The following is a 26,353-nucleotide window of genomic DNA, read 5'->3' as shown; positions in this document are numbered from 1 at the left end:
ACCTAAATCCGGCCCTGTGAAGGATACTATAGAAACCTCTCTGTTCCTTCACAGAGGATGCTCTCTAAACACGTCTTCTCTTCGTTTTCCTCCTCTGAACAAAAAACATTCTCCGTTCCGGAAAACCACCCTCACAGCAACTATCGACATTGCGGACAACGTACGTACACAAAGTCTGTTATCGATTTTCCGGGATTCCCCTCGAATCCGTTTCATCATTCGTTTTCCGAGAGTGCCCGGTTGACGTTGTTGGGGGTGCAAGGCCAAGCGGTATTATTTCTAGAGACGCGAAACGTTTAAGAAAGCACCTCAAAATCTGCCGCGTTGCGTCGTTTGCATACAAAAGTCCGAGTTCTTTACCATTCTAGAGCCGCATTCAAGCTTTCCCGTTCAGCTTCTTGTCGGGGTCGAAGCATTTTCTCGCTTCACTCACTCACGTTGCATTACATTCGGAAAACGCATTTTTCCGGTCAAGGGTTCTACGAACAACAGTCGGCATCGAAAACAACAAAAGTAAGTCCCCGTGCCAAGGAAAAACTATTCACGGCTTCTTTTACACCCTGTTAATTGTGTACTTTGGGAAAAGGTTAGTTCTGGTGTCGCGACGTCGCGTAACATTATCATTCAGGTAAATTAGCCCTTATTGGGAAATAGAGGATAGAATGTCGCCGCTGGCACAGGGCCAGGTATTTGCCGTTGTTGTTAATTATAATTGTGATGATGACGGAAAGTGCAAAGAAGCGTGAAAACGCAGCAGCGCCCTATCATATCGCTGACGTTTAATAAGGGGTTGTTTTCACCCGCAGCAGTGCTTTGTGTGTTTGCACGGAAACCCAGCTGATTGGGGGTGGTGTGCTATATTGTGTGTTTACTTCATGTGAAAATATGCAGTTACGTGTCTCTGCCTGTGCATGAACTTTTAAGTGGTGATTGTATTTAAAAGGAATACAAAAGGCCCTAAAAGGCTTTTCTGACTTAAGCGGTCTACCAACGCACGGAAAGATTAGGTGAGTTGAGAGGTTCTGGAAATACTAGAATTTTGAAGGAGTTACAAAAATTTCAAGGACCTAAATGACACTTGATGCTTCTGATGAAAATTTGATATCAAATGTTAATCATAAAGAGAGAGAGAAATTGAATTTTAAATGTTTGTTGTGAGGCATTTCCAAATGTTGCACTTCAGGATTGAAGGGAAGTGAATATAACAGAGTTAACCGAGATGCAACACATGCAAATATGCAGGACCATAAGCTTGTATATTCTCAGATGGTTATTTGCTAGATTTCAAAATACAGATACATATGTATATAACTGCATCATATACTCAGTATCCTAGCTCAGACGAATTGAAGGGGAACGATATTGTTCAAGCATATTGGTAGGGTCTTCCGTCCTAACAAGTTTCCGATGCACGCAAAGATTTGTAGTGCCTGCCTTAAGTATGTGTGCATGGATTTTAAGGAACTGCAATAGGAGCAGATGGTCAAAGGGTAATATAGGTCCCGGGGCGAAACGTGGATTGGTACCCACGATGGAGCATAAAACCTGGGAAATGCCTGCTGAACCAACACCAACAGCTCTACTACCAAACCCTATCTCCACCTCCACGTGGTGATCGCTGGGAGCTCTTTCTTGACGAAAAGCTGCAGACGGAGAAGGATTAAGGCGAGTCTCCCGCGCCTAAAAACGGGACAAATTGTACCAACTGGTCCTCCAGGTTGGGGGTTGGGTAGGGCTGATAACCCTACACGGAAAACAACATGTTACGAAGCCACAACAGGAGTCTCGGATAGGACGGATTTTAAAACGACGGACCCGGCAACGACAAAGGAACAACGATTTGCGCAGTTTCTCATGGAACGTACGCTCCCTGTACAGAGATGAAGCTGATAAGCAGCTAGCCGATACCCTGTCCCAATATAGGGCTGATGTAACAGCGTTGCAAGAGATGCGATGGACAGGGACCGGTTTCCTGGAGAAGAGCCACTACACCATATATTATAGCGGCCATCCAGTAAACCATGTGCTCGGAGTAGGTTTCTTAGTCAGCCAAAAAATGAAACCTGCTGTTATCGGCTTTGAGAACATAAGCGAACGGCAATGCACTCTGCGCTTGCGAAGCAAATTTAGAAATATAAGCCTCATTAACGTTCACGACCCTGCAGAGGAGACTGCAGAGTCGGAGAAGGATACCTTCTACGAGGCAGTAGAAAGAACCCTCGAAGCCTGTCCCAGATATTATATCAAAATCATACTTGGGGATTTTAACAGCCAAGTAGGGAAGGAGCCCGTATTCAGGCGATACGTTGGCTCCCATAGCTTACACGATAAAACAAATGATAACGGACTGCGGACTATTCAATTAGCAGGGTCACACGAAATGGTTGTTGGAAGTACCTGGTTTGCGCGGAAAGCGGTCCACAAACATACGTGGGCCTCTCCAGACGGGACCACTTTCAACCAAATTGACCACGTGTTGATCGAACGCCGCCACCTCTCAGCCTTGATGAATGTCAGAACATATAGGGGGGCCAATATAGACTCGGATCACTATCTCGTTGGCATGGTGCTCCGAGCTCGAATAACAATACCACCTAGAATCCCCTCTGACAATCAGGTGAGAGTGAACACTGAAGCCATCCACAACACAACCCTCCGCGACACCTATAAGAGGGAAATGGATGCCGCAATAACCGCAGTCAACAGAGGACCTCGAGATGAAGCATCAACTAATGATCTTCACAACCACCTGAAGAACGTTATCATGGATACGGCCACAAATATACTTGGCCCCAGCCGCAAAAGGAGTCGGAACGGCTGGTTTGACGATGAATGTAAGCTAGCAACGGAACGGAAGAATGCCGCATACCGAGTAATGTTGCATTCTCAAAGAACGCGGGCACGTGCAGAGACTTATCACGAACTCCGTCGAGCGGAGAAGCGACTTCACAGACGGAAAAAGGAAGCCTGGGAGAACCAACAAGTCTGTGAACTAGAAAAGTACAGGGAGCAACCGCACCAGGCGCGGAAGTTTTACCAACAAGTCAGCAGGATGAAGCCTTATACACCTCGATGCTCATCCTGTCGAGACAAAGAGGGAAATCTGATTTCCGACAGAATGGGCATATTAGAGCGATGGGTTGAGTACTTTGATGAGCTACTGAACAACCAGAACATCGGCGAGTTGGAGGTCCCACCAACTGAAGACGACGGACAAATACTGCCACCACCAAGTTTAGGAGAAACAGTCCGTGCAATTCATCGGCTAAAAAATCATAACTCGCCAGGAGCCGATGGAATTACAGCCGAATTGATTAAATATGGAGGCGACCAGTTACACCAAGTGGTTCATCAACTTGTGCTCAAGGTATGGGACAGCGAATCAATGCCTGACGATTGGCAACGAGGCATAATCTGTCTCATACATAAAAAGGGAGATATCACACAGTGCAGCAATTATAGAGGTATCACGTTGCTGAGTACCATCTATAAGATATTCTCCACTATCTTGCCGGATAGCCCCATACGCCCAGAACATCATTGGCCCATACCAAAGAGGCTTCACTCCAGACAAATCAGCAACAGATCAGATTTTCTCTCTGCGGCAGGCGATGGAAAAACTGTTGGAATATGGACAACAGTTGCACCATCTGTTCATCGACTTTAAAGCCGCCTATGATAGCATAGCCAGGGTAAAACTGTCCACGGCCATGAGAGAATTCGGTATCCCGACGAAATTAATAAGACTGACTAGGCTGACCCTGACCAATGTGCGAGGCCAGATAAAAGCAGCAGGATCACTCTCAAGACCATTCGACATCAACAACGGTCTACGACAAGGGGATGCGCTATCATGCGTCCTCTTTAACCTGGCCCTCGAGAAAGTGATCCGTGATGCTGAGGTGAATGCAAGAGGTACGATCCTCTTCAAGTCCACCCAACTACTAGCCTATGCTGACGATATCGACATCATGGGAAGAACCACCCGAGACGTACAAACTGCCTTCATCCAGATCGAGCAGGCGGCGCGAGATCTTGGGCTGCACATCAATGAAGGCAAGACAAAATATATGGTGGCAACGTCAGCACCGAAGACGAATCAACCAACAACATCAAACCGCACTGGTCAAACACAAACACGAACAAGAATAAGGATAGGAGAATACAACTTTGAGACCGTTGACAATTTCTCCTATCTAGGGTCGAAAATCACAACCGATAACAACTACGATGATGAAATCCGCGCACGGTTGTTGTCAGCCAACAGAGCCTATTTCAGCTTACAAAGACTGTTCCGCTCGAAACGTCTCACCATAGGGTCAAAGCTCTTACTGTACAAGACTATGATCTTGCCAGTCCTCATGTATTCCTCGGAAACTTGGGTTCTTTGCAAGAAAAATTGCGAACTCTTGGCCGCGTTCGAGAGAAGAATCCTTCGAAGAATTTTTGGCCCCCTACATAAGGATGGACGATTCCGTAGCATACACAATGACGAAATCTATGAGCGATACCATGACCGTCCGGTTGTGGATAAAATCCGGCTCAATAGGTTACGGTGGGCGGGTCACTTATCAATATCTATGGTAGAAAAAGAAGACGAGGCAGACCCTGCCTAAGATGGAGCGATGGCGTGGGCCAGGACGCCAGACAGCTTTTAGGGATATCGAATTGGTGGACCTCGGCGCAAAACCGGGATGTCTGGAGTTCCTTATTAAGGCAGGCCTAGACCGGATACCGGTTGTTGCGCCGTTGATGATGATGAATAGGAGCGGTGATTCATGATAGTATATATATAAATAGGTAAACTAGAATCCTCGCCAAGCCAATTCCAAACTGTCTCTATAATGAAGGTGTCGTGTCTTACAATTGACATGTAGACTTGAAAATCGGTCCACCAGATCGCAATCAATTTCTGAGAGATTTTGACGACCATCTAACGTAACATTGTTACATTCTATCAAGAATGTGGTTCCTTCAATGCTGCTGTTAAATCCAAAGCCTACTTACATCTGAAACGGACGCACGGCATATCCCCCGGGGGAACACAATAGCACACATTTTCCCACGCGTGCATCAAATATAGCCACTATGAGGAGATTAGACCCCTGAATAGTCAAGCACAGAAGCGGTGGTGGGTGGTGAGCACAGAAGCGGCAGCACTTCCGCATTCCGTTGGGACCTTTGCGTTCCTCTTGGAACCTGTTGTATTATAGTTTGGTGCAGTTGCTGCTAATGAACGCAGGAAGAACAACGATTTTTCGTTCATGTTGTGTTAAGGGTAATTTTTTCGTTCTCATTTTGCTTATCTGAATTTTCTCGTTTCACGTCTTTGGCATCGCCAAGATCGCTTAATTGACTCTATGTCTAGGCACCCGTTGTAAACAAATGCAGTGTATTTGGTATAGAGTTTTGTTGGCCAGCGTTTTATTCAGTGTATTCGATATTCTTGGTATAAACGTAAAGTGTTCAATGTCTTGAAAGTATTTGCAACAATAGACGCAACGAGGCACTATGATCAAGAACCCCCCTTAATAACTCCTAAAAGCACCGTTAGTTTTCTTCTTCTTTCGCCTTCCATTTTGACTTTGTCTTATAATCTTTCTTATGATCATTTTGGTTTACACACCAGAGATGTGCAAACACGTGCCCATATTAATAGATACGCCATCATCCGCCACCTGGTATTGCATTTGATAGCAAATCTACGTATTCCTCACAGGGCATAAAGGGACTAACTCCGCTGCTAATGGTAACCTGTATGTACAGCCTTATCATTTCGTAACGACTGGGCCGTGAATACATTCGCAGCCTATCTAATAAGGAATGTAGAGAATAAACAGCCTATAAAGTCAAAAAACACAGAAATTGAATCATTTTTGTCGGTTCAGAGTGAATTTCAATTCGTCTCTTAGCTGGATTTGTTAGGTTTTTGATGCAACCTGATGATCGGTGTATTATCAAAATGGTAGTATTATCTGTAAACGTTGAGGTTATCAGGTTAGGATCAGTTGGTAGATTCCAGGTAGAGATGAGATGAAGTATTGCTCCATGCCTTGAGAGACTCCAGCTTGGATGTTGTACTCGCGAGATGTAAAGTGTTTGTATATCATCACGAATTTGCCCTCCAAGAGAAAAAAATCCAAAATGCCATGAAACTTTTCGGGAAGCAGCTTCTTTATTTTAAAAATTAGACTTTCGCGCCAATTTTTGTCGAAGGCTTGCGCTACATCCAAAAAGACCGCTTTCTATCATCCATTGTCCTCCTTATCACAGAGAAGATTGTGTGACGTTGTCCGATTGTACTATGCTTCTCTCAAAAGCCAAGCTGAGGAATCATTTTGTTTTCCGCCAGGTATGGTGAGATTTTTGATATCTCCTTGAAATCTCCTTGGAGGCAGTGGCATTTGTATCGTGATTTGACGTCGGATACCAGTCGACTGAGCTGTGAATGAGTAGCTGAGTCAAATCAGACTAATAATCTCGGGCGGACGCAATGCTGACCACATTGCCTCCTATGGGGTAGTCTAATCCTGTAGTGTACCGTTACGGTCTTGGCCCTGATCCAATTGGATTGTTGCGCCAACGACACTATTATTATTATTTCCGAGTTATCAAAATCTCGATAGGTGCCGGATTTTACCTAATACTAGCACTAAGTACCAAGCATTTAGGCTCGGACTATCCTACCTACTTAAAAACTAAAGGGGCGCTGGTAGTGACCGGTGGTAGGTAAATGGGAGAATCCGTCGAGAACTCCCCGCAACATTGAGCACGTACGCAGACTTGTGTACTTCTGCATGGTTTGAGCCAGACTGTGCGAAAGTTCCAGGACATCAAGGGAAGCGGTGAGGGATTTTGGTACAATGCCTGTAGCTGACTATATTGTGAGAACTACAACCACAACCACGAGACGTCAAATTTCTCTGACTTCCCGAGCCAGTGGCTCATAGATCACATTCTTCTCGACGTACTTCCGTTCAATGTTGCTATTATGGGAAATAGCAACATCAATTATATACGCGGAGCGCCCCGTCTTGTCAACTAACAGTACGTTAGGCTTTTTATGTAGAGTATGTCGATCAGTCAGAACTTGCTGGTCCCAATCAATATCAAGTACTGCTTGCGACTCATATCGGTAAACCGGACATGTTCCCGGGATCAGCCCATGTAAACCCTTTGCACTTTATTTCTCACCTGTCTGCTGGCTTTGCCAGTGCTGATCTAGATCAGTCTAGCAATGTCCTACCTAAGTGAGTCCGCCGACGTTCCAGACGAATTTTCAATGGTGAATCTCTTCGGTCATTCAAACCAATAACACGAAAGCGAATCTTCTGACTGTGCAATCCGACAGCCGTAACTGCACCACAATGCGCAAGTGATTGTAGATGCAGCAGCGACATATTAGCGCACAACCGAGGTGCAATCTCATCATTGATTTGAAATACAATTCCCGGAGTTGTTGGAGATGCATAGATCCTAGGAATACCTGGTCTATGCAAAGGATCCTCAGCGGAAAACTCAGCCGGACGGTGAAGAAGAGTGCTTCGGCGAGTACTGAAACTGTTGCCTGCAGTGCGAGGTGGTGTTGTTGATGCCGCCGCCTCTGTCCCCCCCCCTCCTCGACTCTCGGTTACCAGTTTCCCTGATGACAAGTCGAACACGCTTCCTGATGATGGCCGGGATTGTGTCGCTGCGAGTTATAAAGCGGTACTGGTTTGCAACTCGCTGAACAATACCGGACACGAATTGCGGGAAACGCTGGACCCATCTCTGGTGCAACAAGGGGCGGTGAGTTGTTGTACCCGCCTCCGCCGTTATTTCGTAGTAGAAGCGGATGATGAAGAGGTTCATTTCTTCAGTCCACTTCATTCGCTGCCTACGCGAACCTGCTGAAATGGTCACCACAGATTGAGGCGAAGCAGCTGCAGCAGGCAGAACAATGCTCCTGGTCGTCGTGGCGCCTAGACATTGAACCGCTCAACGACTAGCAGTTTCGACGCTAAAGGACTTCAATCTCCCTAATTTGTCAACTCCTCAAACAATCTCCACAGAACTCACGGATGGTCAAAAATAACTGGGTTCTCAGAATGCTCGTTTTCACCAACTTGACATTTTCGGACTCTGAAGAGTACTTTTCTCCCTCTTGCAGCACACAAACGCGGATCCGACGCTTTTTGACAGACTTCTAACTACTAGATTTCGGTTCAGGTTAAGGAACATCACAATTGTACAATGCTACACACCAACGGAGACTCAATGTAGTGGAGAAGGATGCTTTCTACAAGCAATTAAGGGGGTTATCCCGTGTGTCGAATCCGAGAAAGAAGAATATATTGGCAAAGTGATTTTTTGATATTCGGAGTCATTCGGAAATTACAGTGTTAAACAGGTAAAATGTCATATGCCAGGTTTATGTCGATCGCGGTAAAAAAAGCGCGTATTTATCGCCCCGAATGACTTCGCTAAAATCATAAGAATTGAAGCCAAGACTTTACATGTGTTTCTTCAAGAAACCTAAGGTTTATGGATTAGGTATAGCAGATTAACGATCAGTTAAGATTTTATGGTTGAAAATCGCATTCTACTTTTTAAATGCGTTTGTGTCGAAACTGCATGTTGAAAATCTGCTGTCACCATAGCCCAAAATCATCCAACGGAATTCTTTGAAATTTTCACGACTTATTTAAAACATATTTCCACTGTCGGCAAACTAGGATAATTGAGATTCATTCAGTATGTTTTTTTATTCATTAAAGAAGCCTTGAAAAAACACCAAAATTCCCAAAAAAAAGTTTAAGAAGGCACCAAAAATTTAGCTTTCAATATTTTTTAATAATCCTAGTTTGCGAACAGTGGTTAAGTCTGGACGTTACAATGCCGTTTACATTTTTTCTTTAAGATGATCACAACGCCCTCTAGCGTGGCAGCAGAAAAACACCTTTTTTAGAGATGGGTGTATAACTTGCTCTGTTTTTCGAAAATGAACTATGTTATCGTGCTGGAAAAATTACTACGCGTGTTCAAGACTAATAAATATAGGGTGAAAAATACGTATTTGTACCTTTATTCAGTTCGTCACAAAAAACTTATTTCCTAGAGGTGATATTGTGATCGTGATGGGTGATCTGAATGCAAAGCGAAAGCAGAAGTGGAAGATGCCGCAGATCGCAATTATTTCAGAACTGCATACTGCATCACGAAAGAGCTTGCATGTGGTCGTAAATCTTCCAATGGTCCTGAGAAGGATATCAACAATCGAATTCTTATCGACGATGATACACAACTGAAGAGGTGGAAAGAACACTTCACCAGAGTCCTTAACCGTATTACATCCGATGAGGTTCCTCCTCTAGGGGACGAAATGAATAGCCACCGTAACATGCGGATATCGTCTGTTCCTCCAAGCGATAGAGAAATCATTTCAGCCATCAATGCACTCAAAGCCGCTAAGGTTGACGGTTTTCCCGCAGATTTATTTATGGTTGCACCGGCAGTTCCTTCAGAACTACAAAAAAGAGCATCCATTTTGAGGGTCACATTTGAAGAGGTATCTACGTGCTCGCTTCCATCATAAAGATAATATGGTGTGTAAAATAATCCTGGAACAAATCAAAGGATATCTGGAAAGCTTGATCGAGAGAGAGCAGGCTGGATTGAGGTCCGGATCCTCATACATCGACCATATCAACCACCTACGGATCATTTTAGAATAGTATCCGGAATTTAAATCTTCGGAGCACCTGCTCTTCATCGATTTCGAAAACACTTTCGATAGTGAACAGGGAGTGTAGTCGGAGTGCTCTACGCAGGAAGCGCATTCCGGAGAAACTAATTGCTATTATCAGAGCGCAAAATGTCACGTGCTGCGCCGCGGTAAAATCTCGGAGGATTTTGAGGTCCAACGCGGAGTCCAGTACGGTTCCATCCTATCACCAATTATATTTCTTCTTGTTATCGGTGACGTTCTTCATGCTTCCCTATCCGGAGGACGTGAAGGAGCTGAATGGACTATAACATTTTTCCTCAAACACCCCGACTACGCTGATGACATTTGTTTGCTCTCTCACTGGGTCATGGACCTTGGGCAAATGGTTCTGGAATTGGAAAGAGGGGCAAGTAGAGTTGGAGTGAAGATAAACATCAACAAAATCAAGGTTCTCAGTCTGACTTGCCAACTCGCTCTCCCTATCTGCATTAATGGGCAGAGCATCAAAGGGATCGATTAATTTGTATATCTAAGAAACGTGGTTTCTGCCGGCGGTGGCACCGAAATGGATGTTACCGGACGCATTAAAAGTGCTGGATCCGCTTTCGCTGCCTTGTCTAAAATCTGGAAATGCTATTATTTCTACACCAAGGTCTATGAGACTGTTATGTGTTAGGGTTCTTTCTGCGTTGTATATGGAAATAGCACATGGAAGGTGAACTTCTCTGTTACTCAAAAGGTTCAAGCTTTCATCAATACCTATTTGCGTCGTATCATCGGAGTACGCTAGTCTGATACTATCTCAAACGAACAACTTAGTCGATGCACAGTCTTGGCAATTGTATGCGATGTCATCGGAAGACGGAAGTGGCAGCAGATAGATCACTCATTAAGGAGGGGCGACAATTGCATTGCGGGCTATGTTATGCAGTGCAATCCACTCTCCCTAGATGACCGATGAATGGGTCGCCCCAAGGGCACTTAGTGCAGAACAGTAGAGGACAAGTGTGGGCGTCCCGGGAAGTCGTGCGGGGAGCAGAAGCGCATTGCAGATAACCGTGAGTGATGGCGCGTGGGTGTGGTTGAAGCGCTATACCCTACCAAGGGGTGAAAGGCAAAATATTCAGGATGGAAAACCGACTGCTTCATGTTCCATCGAAGTTTCATTTCACCCGTTTTATCTCGACGAAGAAGAAAATATATGATACTTTTAAGATAATTGAGCGAAGAGGTCTAGATGGGGAAAAATACTATTCAGAAATTTCGGTGGCAACACTGGAAGGCAACCACCTACGAGACGTTAAGTCTCAAAACGAGCACAAGTAACAACAAGCTCTAAAGACTTTAAAGGTATACTACCAAGGGAAGATCCTTTTGGATACTTCAATCCCTCACACGTTATTTAGACGATGCTTGGGACTACATTAGAATCAGAAAAATCAAACAAGGTGTATCGCGCGAACCTGGCTGAAAACCTACACTCAACGAACTGAAAAATTAGAAAAATACCGGCTCGCTCGACCACACTAGTAGACTCGTAAGAGTTTCACGATCCAGAACAAAGCTCCACGACGGATTATATCCTAAATCCATGTTTCCCCTGCGTCAGACCTTCAAGAGGCATGGTCTTTAGGGTTTCCTACCCCCAGGGCATCCTCAGGATGGATGGATGGATTTTTGAAGGTTTTGTATTAAACAAAACATTATAAGAATTGATTCAATGTCTACCTGTTTGTCTTTTTTTTTCGGAGGTGACAATCTTTAAAAGACAGTGGTGCACATGTTCCAGGGTGTAGTATATCAAAACCGCTTCGTGTCTCTGTCAGTGTTCTTCAAGGGAGTGCCCTCTCACCATTTCCCTTGGTTTTTGTTACGAACACTATCACACGGGACATCCAACGCCCAGCGCCCTATACACTGCTCTATGCAAATGATGTTTTCCCAGCGTCTCATAGAAGAAGTGATCTCAACCAACTTTTTCAAAAATGAAATGTTCGTCTCATGCAACACGGTCTCAGATTAAATCTGAACAAAACAGAATTTTTAGCAACCGATCCCCATGAAACAGGCACTGTGACTGTCAATGGTAGTGACCTGCCCAGAACTGAGCGATTCAAATATCTCGTGTCAATGCTATCAGAAAATGGAGGATTGCATTATGAAATTGCTTCACGCATTAGTGCAACCTGGATGACGTGGCGTTCCACAATTTGCAACCTTTGTAATCCACGTATCAACGAACACCTCAAATCTAAAATTAATCGCAGTGTCGTCCGCCCTGTGACCTTCTGTGATTCTGTGTGTTGGCGGACTATAAAGGATAATGAACGGCGTCTCGCGGTAATGAAGTCAAAGGTATTGCGTTATACTAGTGACGTGACACGCATTGGTCGCATCCAAAATGAGGATATTCACCATTGATATGGGGTTACATTGATCGCGGAAATATTGCGAGAGAAGTGTCTTCGATGGTATGGTCACGTAATTCGCACTAAGGAGAATTCACTTGCCAAAATTGGTTTGAACATCGAAGTCGTGATTTGATACGATGGATGGGGATTTGGAACGCGGCGACTGCATCTAGATCAAACATGTGATAGAATAAAATGGCGCAACTGATCACGATGAGCCGACACGACTAGTGAACGGGACAACGGCTAAGAAAAAAGGAAAAACAAGTCGGAATACCGGAAGCTCGGTGCTTCAGGTATAAAGATTTTGTATTCATATTATGTAATCAACTCTCTGTGAACAATTTTTCATTCATACATACGTACAAGAGATATTGCGTCACATATTGCCAAACAAAAAATGCATATGTACATATATATTAAAGACATATATATTGTGCAAAAAGCTGATCTAACGCATTTTCACGCATTTCTACATTATTCTCTGCACGAAAACGTACATACGTACACACACATCTTATTGAACACTACCCGCAAATTCCATTTGCATATACATATACATACGCCTGCCTCCAGTAATTGCTACTGATATTCAAATAACTACAAAGACTTAAAAAAGAAAAGCAAATGTATCTGCATGGACCCCGCTTTTCATGTAAGTGCACTTTATACATATGATTATGACGTCATACACGTCCTAGAATGCAATAAATTTACAGGAAATGCAATAATTTGACTTCCAATAACTTTGTTAATAATAGGTGGATTGCGTTCAAACTTTCCAGAATTTTGTTTTATATTATGAGCTACACTGTTGCCAATTCTGTACTTCTAGGATAAAATTAAGGGGGTTCTCGGGTAAACTTCTAACACATGGTAATATACTATTATTAACTTTATTTGTGTAGATGTTGGAACGGGATGTATTTTGAGGCTTAGATTTCGTATAGCTTCATCACAGTGATTTTTTTTTCAGATTTTTTAGTTGGATAGATTCTGAGAACGAGACTTCCGGCTCAATAGGTTACGGTGGACGGGTCACTTAATCCGTATGGATGAGGATGATGCAGCCCAAAGTCTATAAGGGCAATATCTATGGTAGAAAAAGAAGACCAGGCAGACCCTGCCAGAGATGAAGCGATGGCGTAGGTCAGGATGCCAAAAGATAGTAGCTTACTCCAAACTACAATTTTATTTTATTATGTACAAAGCATCAGTACAAAGTCACTTAGTAGTAGCTTTGTACTGATGAAGGGAGTAAGTTGCTCCCGAAATATATATATATATACATAATAAAATAAAATTGTAGTTTGGAGTAAGCTACTGGTCTATCAATTTTAGACTTAACTACAAATAGAAGACAATATCTAACCTCTTAGAGATGCCAAACAGCTTTTAAGGATATCGAATTGGTGGACCTCGGCCCAAAACCGGGATGTCTGGAGTTCCTTATTAAGGCAGGCCTAGACTGGATACCGTAGTAAATTGGAAGTATTCAGATGACAAGATTAATTAAGATGTGTACATTTATGTATGTATACGGTGATATTTTTTGAGTTTTCAGCTATGTACGAATAGAAGATTTCACATAAGATAACCAAAAACCTTTATACACGAAGTGTCTGACATCCGGTATTCTGACTTGCTTTACTTCAAATTCTGATGTGGTGCCATGCTTTAGTTAAAGAATGTGTGAAACTTTGTAACATAACACTTGAGAGACTGAAGGGTTCAAAAGGAGTTTCAGTGATCCTGAAAGCCGGCATATGATGGTCCAAAGCACAGTAAAGTTTTAGTTCATTTGTTCTCTAAACTTATTTTTATTTACTGCGGGGATAATGATAATCAGGGAAACTTCCGGACTATCTGGATATGGATCCTTCTCATGGCCTCCTGCCTGTCAGCATCCAGGTGGTGATATTGAGATTGTTCTGAACGCTCAATCCTTGCAGGACCTCAAGGGCATTATGTTCCTCATCTGGAAGCGAAACAATGGAGTGGGTTAAAAATACCAGTTCACTAACCCTTTTCCTTCTCATATTCTGTAGTCCTAACTATAAGCAGTTCTTTCTAAAACTGTTCATGCCGCTCACATTGTAATCGGATGGTAGCTGATCAACCGACACTTTTTTATCCGGAGGCAGATGTTTACTCGTCGGTAACGTTTTACCTTTATCAGATGTTACCGATTAGAGGCTCGTTTCAGTAGTCTTAACAAATGAGGGCTTTTTGGACTGGTATTGAATTGGTTCCAAAGTGACAAATTCCAAACGTGGATTATCCACTCAAACTTGAATCGTCACGATCATAGTTTAGTTTTTGCTTTTTGGAGATTTCTATAGAGCTCTTGCCGTGACAGGGTAAATCGAAACTGAGGGATCCGAATGTTTATACTGTAACGGCTACATTTTAACCTCTATGACCTTCGGCACGGCAGTGAAACCTTAACAGGAACTTTCATTATCGCTTAAGTAGGTTGCTCTACTATTGTTTAGGATAGTGAGGGATCCTAAGTCCACATCCATTTGATGTTGGACCGGACCAGATGGAGAGCAACTTACTCTCACGTTTTTTTGGTCCACGGATGCCTCGTTTGGATATGGCACCCAAGCATTTACAAATAGGGACTAATTCGCACTCTTTTTGCGGGTATATAAACATTCTGTTCTGTTGCGACTTACGGTCACGCTGCTCCCAGGGCAGAGGTAAGGCAGCGTCTGATGAGTTGTCTCTGTCCTGGACGAAGCCGTTAGTCTTTAAATTTAATAGTCCAATTCTTTGCAAACCACAATTTTTAGGTACACCGGAACATAGACTAGGTTTTTACAATCAATACTCGATAGATTTAACAATTAGACTTTATTAATTAATTTATTTTAAGAATGAAGAAAGAGTGAAGTGACTATTTTCTCGTTAGAAGCAGAAGAGAATTATCTCGCTTCATGTGTTTCTTTTCTGCCCCTAACTCATGGCACACTTTTCCCGCTAGTCCTCCACTCCCGTGTCGAGCTCTACAAAGTGGATAGTTCCGCGCCATCTATTTGTTCGCATGCGCTAAGTCGTGAACTGCGTGGAACACTTCCTTGCGAAAGGTGGCCGGAATGTATGGCCGAGGTCCCTTTTCCGAGTCTTCGCAGCAGAGAGAGAGGTTTGAGCCGAAGATGGGCAACTCCCGAAATTTGTATTTGGGGTTGGATTTGAGACTCTGAAGTGCTGCGTCATCCTCCTGCGCCTTGGCAATAGCCGAGAAATCGAGTGAGGCGGGGATGTTAACCTCGGAGACACGAGACAAAGCGTCAGCAACTATGTTGTCCTTGCCGGACACGTGCTGGATATCTGACGTAAACTGGCTTATAAAGCTCAGATGTCGAAGCTGACGAGGGGACGCTTTGTCGGGCTTCTGTTTCAAAACAATTCTCGAAACCAGTGCTGTGAAGAAAGTGTCTAATCCAGATAACCATACACCGCTCGTCCCAATAATCAAGAAAGAGTGTTTAAGTCGATTTGTACGCTTAGTCAGGAGTGATCGTATAGTGCGACCATCACGTCGGGGTCACCAATTTAACTTTAATAGTCCAATTCTTTGCAAACCGCAATTTTTAGGTACACCGGAACATAGACTAGGTTTTTACAATCAATACTCGATAGATTTAACAATTAGACTTTATTAAGTAATTTATTTAAAGAATGAAGAAAGAGTGAAGTGACTATTTTCTCGTTAGAGGCAGAAGAGAATTATCTCGCTTCATGTGTTTCTTTTCTGCCCCTAACTTATGGCACACTTTTCCCGCTAGTCCTCCACTCCCGTGGCGAGCTCTACAAAGTGGATAGTTCCGCGCCATCTATTTGTTCGCATTCGCAACATTCGAAGTAAATTTCGAATGCTGCGAATCCTGCCGCGCCACAAGTCCGTGTTTTCAATTGCTTTACTAGTTTCCAATGGGATCTCCCCTCTACCATACCACGAGAAAGAAGGTATTCATCGGGAACGATAGTATCCTTTATTTTGCGTTCCTCTGTTGTGTAATCGTGAACGAACTTAAGACGGGAACTTAAGAAAATTAAAATTAAATGATGTAATGTTATCATTTTTATTCGGGAAGATATGGGAAAGATGCATATTTTGAGGCATAAACTTCCTATATGGGTAGACAGGCACACGCTATGGGTGACAGTCGGCTTAATATTTCTAGTATTCATTCCCCATACTTTGCCTACGTAAGCAGCAATCGTCGTAAAAAAATTGCGGGTTTCCTTTTGCTTACAGTTCACTACTTCAGAATTGAAATCTCTTCAATTTAGATCAGAAACGACTGCAATAGTAACTAGCCTTTATGGCTCATCAAACTGTTAGTTAGCTGCTCTAATCAAGGAGCTTGCGTCAAAGAATGCCCGCGAGGTACCAATCAAACATTAAAATTAGCTTTCAAAAACACGAACTTCGTCCATAAATTCCCACACCTAACACCACCTGAGTGTTTTTCATAAATATCCAATTAAACTAAGGCATTCCAATTTGAGAATAATAAATGCTATAATGTGAAATATTGCTGCAAAAACCAGCGTCGAAATAAAGAGGATTGCGCACGGGTATCATTCACCCATTGTTTGCGCAGTTCGAATAAATGTTTTGTCTGTGCCCATTTCAGGCAATGCAAATTTGAATAAAATTTTGGGAAAGAATTTAATGCCAATGATGTAATGGCGTTGAATCTGTGGGGAAAAAACTTTGAACAGGTGGCCCGAGAAAAACGTTGCGAATTCGACGTTTTCAATATGATAAGACCAGGTTTCAGGTACCTACTCTGTGTGCGCTAACAGAGAACTGCAGGGAGAAACCCTCGCCGCAGAATTCTACTTTTCTACAAAGTTTATTGCTTACAAGACGAGCAACACATAAATCGCTCAATTATGTGCAGGCTGGCACGCAATTTATCGATTTTAATTGAAATTTATTTACATGAGCCGTAAAAAGTCTAGTCATAACACAATAAAGTACTTTATGTGCATTTTCAACCTCCTTGGTCAAATCTTTTGATAATTGTGGGAGAATGGCAGCGCGTATGTCATGCGGAATTCTTGATGACGAATTGCAGAGCACATAAATTAAAATTCTGACTCTGCAGGAAGGTTTCTTACTTCCTCGCGTTAGAATGTGTCCTTTTGGAGTTTTTAACACATACTAAGTTTGCCGAAATCCTTTTCACTTTCGAGCGATACATTGTTGTAGAATCTCCTTCCCATCATCATCAATCCTCGAAACATTAGCTATTCTTATCGACAGTGCAACTTAGTTGTCCTTATAAGTTGCTTATCGCCATTTCCAGCCCCTAATGTTCTTCTCCCCAACAATCTGGAACGAACTTGGAGACTTTGATATTGATTGCTGTTCTTAGAAAGGACGAAACAAAAGAGCGAGAAAGTTAGAAACATGAAACGTTCAACGTAAATAGTTTATTTATAGCAGCACATTTTATCCCATCCCATTTTCAGGATAGAAATATATTCAAGGTTTTATTTTCACAAAGAACGGAAGGAGGAGGAGGATGGATTCCATTTAAAATTCGTCATTATTTTCGAGGAAAGTAAATTAATTTACAAGCGCGAATACGCATTACTTTAGCGTGAAATGTAAATATAAACTTTGGATATCCTATACCTTGATGGCTCAAAGAAGGCGGACTTTTTTAAGAACCCAATAATCGTACTAATTTTACATGCTATTTTTCCGTATATGATTATTATCTTGAGGACATGTGTTTCGAAAAACTAACGTAACAATTAGTGGCATTAAATGTAAAGTTGGCTTCTTAGGTCTGTTCCCACAGAATAAGGATTTGTTACGACTTCTTCTTTTTCTTCAGCATTTGTCCCGTTCACAAGCGGGGTCGGCTCGTCGTGATCGATTTCGCCATTTGGCTCTAACGAATGCCTGATCTGGGTGCAATCTCGAGGCTTTTAAATCCCCATCCAGCGCGTCAATCCACCGTTGTTTAGGCCTGCCTTTTGGTCGTTTACCATCGACTTCAATGTTCAGACCAATCTTGGTAAGTGAATTCCCGTTAGCACGAATTGCGTGACCATACCATCGAAGACGCCTCTCTCGCAAGTTTTCCACGATCGGTGCAACCCCATAACGATCGCGAATATCCTCATTTCGGATGTTAAGCCCTTGAGGGTTTAACGTGAGCACCTGTCTTGCGACTTAATCCCACGGTCTTCTTAAGACAACGGATTGATTTTGTGATCACAATCAGAGCCCCGCTGAGACAAACAACAACGCTACCAGTCTATACAAAGTGCATGGCTTAGCATTCATACTGGTGGATGCAAGACATACCTAAATCTGTACAGAACTAAGGAGTACGGCACCCGTGTTGAAACGCAACACCACGCCGAGGCCCGAAGGTCTTTTCTCGCTTGAGCATAACCACAACGCCCATGAAACTCCCACTAGGGGGCCTACCGCAAATAACCGAGCTGTACTCACATACAACGGGAGTTCACCCAAAGTATGAGCGTCCAGGAGCTATCCCGGTTCCCATGGTACCAGTATACCCGTGGTAAGGTTTCGTGGCCAATTACCACTTCAGATGAGTCCCCGTGCAGACTCGGGTCTGATCACGCTGATTAGGCCTTTGGAGCATTCGCCTACTACATCACGGCCGGCTAACCAAAGTGAGTACAGCGTCTCCCGGTGCCACCACTATAGAGGTTCTCCTCGGCCACTTGGTTTTGGTTTGGCCGACATGGTTGCCGCCCCGTCTTCCTCACCGCCACCTCTGAGCACCCCGTTGCGCTGACAGGTGGAACTGGTCCAAATGTCAGCAATGATTGCTGCTCGAAGTATTCTCGCCATCTATCCGTTCCGGCTTGACGGTTGGCCATTAACGCAGCAGAAATGTTCGATATCCTGTGTATGTTCGTTACGGCTTTTAGCAAGTCGATACAGATCGCTCTCTCGCCGTCCCGAGTGTCCTGTGTATCGTAAAGATTTTTGTAATGGTCCGCTCGAGTGACAGCGACCGTTTAGATTGCTTTCCGGTTGGCATTCTTATGGCATGGTAGAGGCGTTTCTCTTCACGGACCTTCATTTCAACATCATTATTCCAAAGCCAAGTATCTCGGTTGATGTACCGCTTACCCGGCTTGGTGACCCCGAGGGTTGCAGAGGCCGCCTTGTGGATCGTGTCTTTCATTTGGTTCCATGATTCTTCCACATTTGTAATGGTCGGCAATCGTATGAGTGACATCGTTTCTTCTTTCTTCTCACCAAATTGCCACCATTGTACCCCACCATTTGTAGGAAGATGAGACAAGTACAAATACAAGGTCATGGGTGTCCGGAAAATCGATTATACGCTCGCCACCTTCATTGCGCGCTCCGAACCCCTTTCCCCCATGGCATCTGTTACCGTCTGCCTTTTCACCCACATGACCGTTAAAGTCGCCGGCAATAATAATATAGTCGTCAGCAGGCACGTGACAAGTCTTTTCATCGAGAAGTTGCCAGAATGCATCTTTCTCGGCATCAGGTCGACCTGTCTGTGGTGCGTACGCGATGAAGAAATAAATAGTGCGATCAGCTGATATAATGGTGAGCTTCATCAGCCGATCATCAAATCGTTCGACTTCTTTAATGGCATCACGGAAACCCTCTGAAATGGCAATGTCAACACCATATTCAGTGTGGGGTTACCAAAATAGAGAAGTTTATAGCCGCTTTTACCGCGTTCGCGTTCAATGTCGCAGCTTTTGGCAACAGACCATCGGGTTTCTTGCAAAGCGCAGATATCAATGCGCCTTCTCCGAAGGGCTCTTGCGAGTTCCTCGGCCTTTCCGGTTAGGGTGACAACATTTAGTGTGCAGACATGTATTTGTTTTGTTTGTTTTGTTCGGACTAACTTGCTTAAGTCCTGACGCCGTCCATGCGTCAAGAACCCTTGCCCATTTCTCGACAGTAGCGGGGCCCGTCCTGCCGCGTCGACTGAGGTGGACGTCCTAGCATTTCTACGAGGCTTGTGATTCAATCCGATCATCATGTTCGTAACGACATTGTATGCATTTTCTTGATCGACCTGTCGCGGGACCTGTCACCAATAGAGATCAGACAGGATTTAGCATAGTAGAATAACTCCAACTATACTCTATTTATCTCTTTCCCTGATTTCAACATTTTATTTTTGTTTTACTGAGGATAGTAAAGAGTACGTTGCCTCAAACCCTCCTTCCTTACCTGGACTTGGGACTAGCGTACTATGTTAATAGCATGACGGAGTTGATTTTATTTCGAATCTATCTGTATTGATCTACTCTGCACGTTTAGTCATTCGTCACCAACAATTGGGGTACGCGATTCGCTTACTTATTCCAAAAGGACAACATACAGAGTGAATCTAGTTAACCACCTTCCTTTTGTTTGAGGGTAGAAATAATCCTGCGTCCGCTATATATTATAGTTGATGATGAACCACACAAATTTTCGTTAGACAATGGCCCCAGAAGGGAGAGATATAAAAAACTAAACATAAACTTAAAACCGTAGTAGAAAGTAGAATCTAATGGACTACGCTGTAGTGCGTTGTAGCGATGACATATTTTCAGAATCGGGGAGTGAAAATAGAATTTGAGCCCCACCAAGATATATTGGTTTAAGAGGGTTACAGATGGCCAGAAGACCATTCAGTTTGGCCGAAGTCGACTAAGAGAGGAGAGCTATCCGCAAAACGCGTGGCGGGAGGTCGTTTGAACAGTTGAGTCCCTCACTTCATTTAACAAAAATCTCACATGTCTTTCTACCGATGCCTCGTTCTGTATCGAACTCGACTGCTGCAACCATAAGGGAAGCTCCACGATGGATCACATTCTCAACGGATGCGTCTCCTGCCTCAGATCTTCATGTGGCGCAGTCTTCAGGGTTTCCACTCTGCTTTGGGTTCCACACGGCTCAGTATTGGGGAATCCCCTTTTTATTAAATCAGTTCTGCTGGTTAGAAAGGAGAAGGGGAAGAGGGGTCATCAAATCAAACACTTTAGTTCCGATATAGATCTATAATTCACGACTGAGTAAAACAACTTAACAACTAATAAAAATAAAGAAATAATATTCCATTCTGAAAGGAGGAGGGATGGATAGCTTCAGAACTGGTGACCAAGAGTAAATGGGAGTAGAGGCGGCGGAATTAACAAAACCACGCGTTTCAATACTCTCTGAGGTTCGGGACGAATTCTAAAGAGCATGTATAGAATTCTGGGAAATGGGTCCTTGCATAAACCAGGTAGTCCCAGGCTCTATGCATCTCCAACAACTCCGCGAATTTCATCTCAAATTAATGATGAGATTGCATCTCGTCGGTGTGCTGATATTTCCATGCTGCAACTACAACCATTTGTGTATTGAGGTGCTGTCAGATTGCACGCACAGAAGATTCGCATTCGTGTTATTGGTTCGAGTAAACGAAGGGATCCATCTTGGAAAATTCATCTGGAACGTCGGCGGGAGTCACTAAGGCAGGACATTGCTAGCTCAAATTAGTAATGGCAAAGTGCAGGGTGAGAAGTAAGATGTAGAGGGTTTACAGGAACTATGCTATCCCGAGTGAAATACCCGTAGTTGAGATTCTGGACACACTAAAGTAGAAACTTTCTGTCGTATGCAGGCGATTACGACAGTATGACAAAAGACGCAGATGTGGTCAGAATGCAATGTACGCGAGGAGCCAGCAGAGTTTTTAGATCACTCAACAAATCCTAACAGAGCGTCCAGGCAGGACAGTTTTTGGTGACGGAAGCGAAAGAATATGAGGGCGGAATTTGAAGTTTATCCGCCCAGCATGATCACCTGTCATGCCAATACGCCTGGCATGAACTTTGCGGATGTTGCCGATTCAACGAGCCATAACGGGAGAGGCCTTGGTCGGTTGAATCGGGTGCAAAATTTCTAGTATAAACAATTTATCAGTATTCACAGTCGGCTGGCATCTAGCATAAATCAGATCACTAGTCGGCCGGCGGAATTTCCAACCTTCCTCCTGCGGGAATTACCTACCTTGTCCCTAAAGAGGACACGATGCAGGACCCCGCGAACACAAGACCGAGTACTTGCTTACCAATCTTCTACAAATTCATAACGTCCATTATTAACGGAAGGGTCAATGCGCACCTCGAGCATTAAGACCGAGGGGCATAAGGGCTGCCGAGTCAGTTCAAGGTGTTGCAAAGGGCAGATGGCAAAGAAACCTCTTCAGTTGCTATATCGATTACGCCAAGACTCTGCTGTCCGAATTCCTGCGACGTCTATTGGAATCGCATCTCTCGGGGAAGAAGAAAGTAGGTGCACTTGAATATTCTCGTGGACAAAGACCGATCTGGAAAACGTTCAGCGACGGATACAGACTACTATGTCCTAATTCCTGGTGCATCACCCCAATTTTACTGTTGAGCGGATGAACCTGCTTCTTGATGTCGGATGCGTGGAAACGTGGCGGCACAACATCAACGCCAAGTCAACTCACTGTCCACTTATTTTCACAGCAAAGAGCAGACGAGTCCCTTGTATGCCGTTGTTTGTAAGGCAGACTATGGGCTGACTCCACTTAACTTGAAGGATCGATCTTTCACTTCTCTGAGTGGGGTGAAGTCGGACCAAGGGGGGATCGATAAATGGAGGTCGAAGGCAATGCACAGTTAACACGTGAATTATAAGCTTAAAAAGCTCATAATAAAAAAACGGGTGAAGAACGACCAGTGCAGAATGTGTGGTTCGACGTTAGAGCAGCGGATGAAAAGAACTGAGCTAATCGTAGGGCGGTTCACCGTCTAGACGCCATGATCCGCCATGACTCCTTCTGCTGTGGTTGCTTCCCCCAATCTGCGCCAACCACTCAAGCAGGTTTGCGAAGCCAGCGGATAAAATGGACTGAGCAAGTACGAAATAATAGTGGCGGGAGACAGACCAGTAACGCTTTATTACTCTTGTTTATTACTGACCGTGTTCGACTTGAGGTTGTCGGTTCCCACGGTATGGCAAATGTCACTCCAGATGTGTTCAGAATTCAACATACATACCGAACCAGTGGAGCTTCTTTAGATCACTCAACGAATCCCAACAGAGCGCTCAGAGAGCACAGTTTTTGGCAACGAAATTATCGCTGAAGGAACCCGCCCTGCCATTATGCGGGCCATGAACAGCTCAAAGAATTCGAAGGGTTCTGGTCTGGACCGGGTGCAGAATTTCTGGTACAAAAAGTTCACCAGGTGGTCCTTTGGTACACTGCATAAACCAGGTCATTATTTGGTCGGAGGAATTTCCACCCCTTTTCATCTTATCCCGAAAAAAGACACGGTGCAGAGCCCCGCAGCTACCAGACTGATTATTTACTTACCAATCCTCTACAAATTCATAATGTCCATTATTAGTGGAAGCGTCAATGCTCATCTCGAGACCAATAACATTCTGTTCGCCTTGTCTTCAGAATAGAATTGTTTCAGCACGGTTGCTTCTAACAATGTTGACATCAGGGCACAAGCATTCGGAGTTATTTTATTAAATGGAACCTATGGCTCTTGCACTAGAAACATATAAGGGCAATTCTGCACTTAACTTCGTTTCCAGCCAGTAGGAGAAGGATTTATCATGCTTCATATTAACTTGGCCAATTTTTAAGGTTTTGTGTATAACAAAACCTGATTAAAATCAGTTGATTGTCTGTCTACCACACGTATTTTTCTCGGAAACAGTTGCAGCAATTGACACCAAATTTGGTGGAAAGGTGGAACTGCGAATGCTCACGCACACAGTTACATAGTTCTACGTCGAATTTAAGGGGGTCCCCATATATGACAAACGGGGTGTCAATTTTTTTCACTGAATGTAGTCATGTGGGGTGTCAAATAAAAGATCTCGGACATTACTTTCCGAAGACGTAATATCAAACCTAACATTTGTTGGAAATGTGGGGAGTACGGAGGGTTGAAAGTGATCATTTTTTCACGGACTCTCACTTCTCAGAAACTACTGAACCCAAAAATCTACAAAAACTCAAGAAACTGCCACTATATGGTGCCTAAGTTGCGAAATACCTTCCAAGCCGATATCTGTTCAAAAAAAGTTAATAATAGTATGTTACTATAATTTTTAGTAATTGGCTGCAAAACCTCATCTTAGAATCACGAAATTGCAGCAATGTAGGCTATAGCAAAGAGCATGATCCTACCAACTTTGCGGGAAATCGCACTATTACTACTAAAGTTATAATAGATCAAAGTTGTCGTTTCTGTGCAAATTGAAGACTTTGAATGTCAGTATCACGCGAAAGTCGATATTCTCACATAATATGTGCACATATTACGTGCTACGTGTTTTTATAAAAGAAATACATAAAACCTTTCATAACTGAAGCGTCCAGCTTCCGGATTCCCAACTGCTATGTTTTTTCTACAAAAGCTTAGTCGAATATATGTGCCCGAATGGGGCACTGGCTAGACCGCTAGGCTGGGGTACGGACGGGGGCGGTTCCAATCTCACCAGTGCTAGTAGGATTTGAATCGTGGCTGGATTTCGGATACCAGTCGTGAATGGCTACCTGGGTGAAATCCAGGTAATAATCACGGACGAACGCAATACTGGCCTCAGGAATCGTCAGCGATGTTTAACAAGTCGCTCACGAGACGGGGAGTGAAGTCTCCGAGGTGCTCGAGTAAGTGTAGTCCTGTAACGGTGGTAGTTGTAGCGTGTATCAGGAGTCAGCCCCATCGGAACCCTGGTCGGACAGTACGCATTGAACCGTTGCCCCATGCGCGCGTTGGTCGTTTCGCGGGTTTTAGGATCAGTTATGCATAGGTAAGGCTTCAAGGAATTGGAGTCCGGGCTTTTTACCAGTGGATATATCTGTTCCTGATGATGATACGCTTATGAAATTCCCATGAAAAAAAAAACACATAAAAAACTCAAAAAATCGACGAACGAGGAGAAAAAGCGGACTGCATGTGGGTGCAGCACGAAAATCGCTTACCACTTCATCCAGCGAGAGAAGCAGAGAGGACTGAGAAATCCGATGTGACACCGGAACACCCAAATAAAGATGACGCCTTACAATGTGATCCGGCTACCGGTGCGAAGACGGCAACTCCCTGCAGTATTCCTTTTCCGGAAAAAGGCCCAGTCAAAATCGCTAGACCTGAGGAGGTAGATTTGTATGCTGTGGGCAACGTTCCTCAAGAAGGACCGCAGATAGTCCACTTCAAAGGAGACTGGGGAAAAAACGGAAAGAGGAAGACGCCTGCAGAAGACTTTATCCAAGTGGTTTTCAAGGCTCAAAAAAGAAGGCAAAGCAAGACAAAAGAAAAGAAGACAATACGGCGTAAGAGACCCGTCTGCCTGTCCAAACATAAGGAGATAGAAAACCAATAACAAAAAAGACAAGGAAACGAAGAAGGACTAGACTGTCGGCTCCGCTCTTTGAGCTGACGCAAGTCCTCAGTAAAATCCACTACAGGATGAAACCCGAAGCAGATGTGTCTTCCATACAAAAAACAAACGGTGGCGAGGTCCTCGTTGAATTAGGCCTGAAGACGATTGCGACTCTGGAAATACAAAATTAACATGCACCACAATTCAATCGCTCACCAGTTGCTAGCACAGCACGCTGCGAAGGTTAAAGCTGATCTAATGCTATTCAGCGAGCAGTACCGGACAGAATCCGGGTTCATGGCATCTCGACTTACCGCATCCCGCTGCTATCTAGGTTCGGCATTCGACTTCATGTTCTTGCCGAGGGAATGGTTTTGTCTAGGTTCGATGTTTAGGGATAACGTTTTTACCGTGTACCTAACACCGAATGAGACCATGCCGGACTTTCGGCACAGACTCGATGCGCTGGAGCACGGAGTGGCGGTGAGCGGTCACTTTAATGCTAGCGCACTCAAATGGGGCATGCCTCACCCAGACCGCAGATAGAAATGGATTCTGGGAATAGCGTCGAGAGCCGCACTCGAAGCTTTAAACATGGGAAAATATGAAAGAAGCACCCCTGACATAACTTTTGCGTCGGAATCTTCGGTATCCTTCGGTGGAGGGGTGACGCTACCTGCCGTGTGCACCAACTCGGTACTCACCCTGTCTATGGGACGTCGCGAAGGTGAACATCGGAAAATTCGTCGAAGCTCATGGAACAGGCAGGATCGCACTGGTTGCCCCTTTAGGAAGGTGGTAGTTTTGCAACTGACACTGTGGTAA

The 26,353-nt window shown here is 44.0% G+C and overlaps 1 protein-coding gene across 2 annotated transcripts in view; it reads left to right on the top strand.

The window, feature by feature from the left end:
- The first annotated feature begins 250 nt into the window (after window positions 1-250).
- LOC119646389 overlaps window positions 251-26,353 on the top strand; it is a 340,942-nt gene continuing 314,839 nt past the window's right edge. The window contains exon 1 of one of the 2 annotated variants that reach the window (XM_038046834.1): window positions 251-513. The gene's annotated coding sequence lies outside the window, so the exon portion shown is untranslated. Of the gene's footprint in view, window positions 1,008-26,353 lie in introns of both variants that reach the window. The other variant, XM_038046833.1, reaches the window with a different exon arrangement.

Source organism: Hermetia illucens, chromosome 1, assembly GCF_905115235.1.
Source record: "Hermetia illucens chromosome 1, iHerIll2.2.curated.20191125, whole genome shotgun sequence".
Lineage (NCBI taxonomy): Eukaryota > Metazoa > Arthropoda > Insecta > Diptera > Stratiomyidae > Hermetia > Hermetia illucens.
Note: the sequence above shows the minus strand (reverse complement) of the source record. Positions and strands in the feature narration are given on the sequence as shown.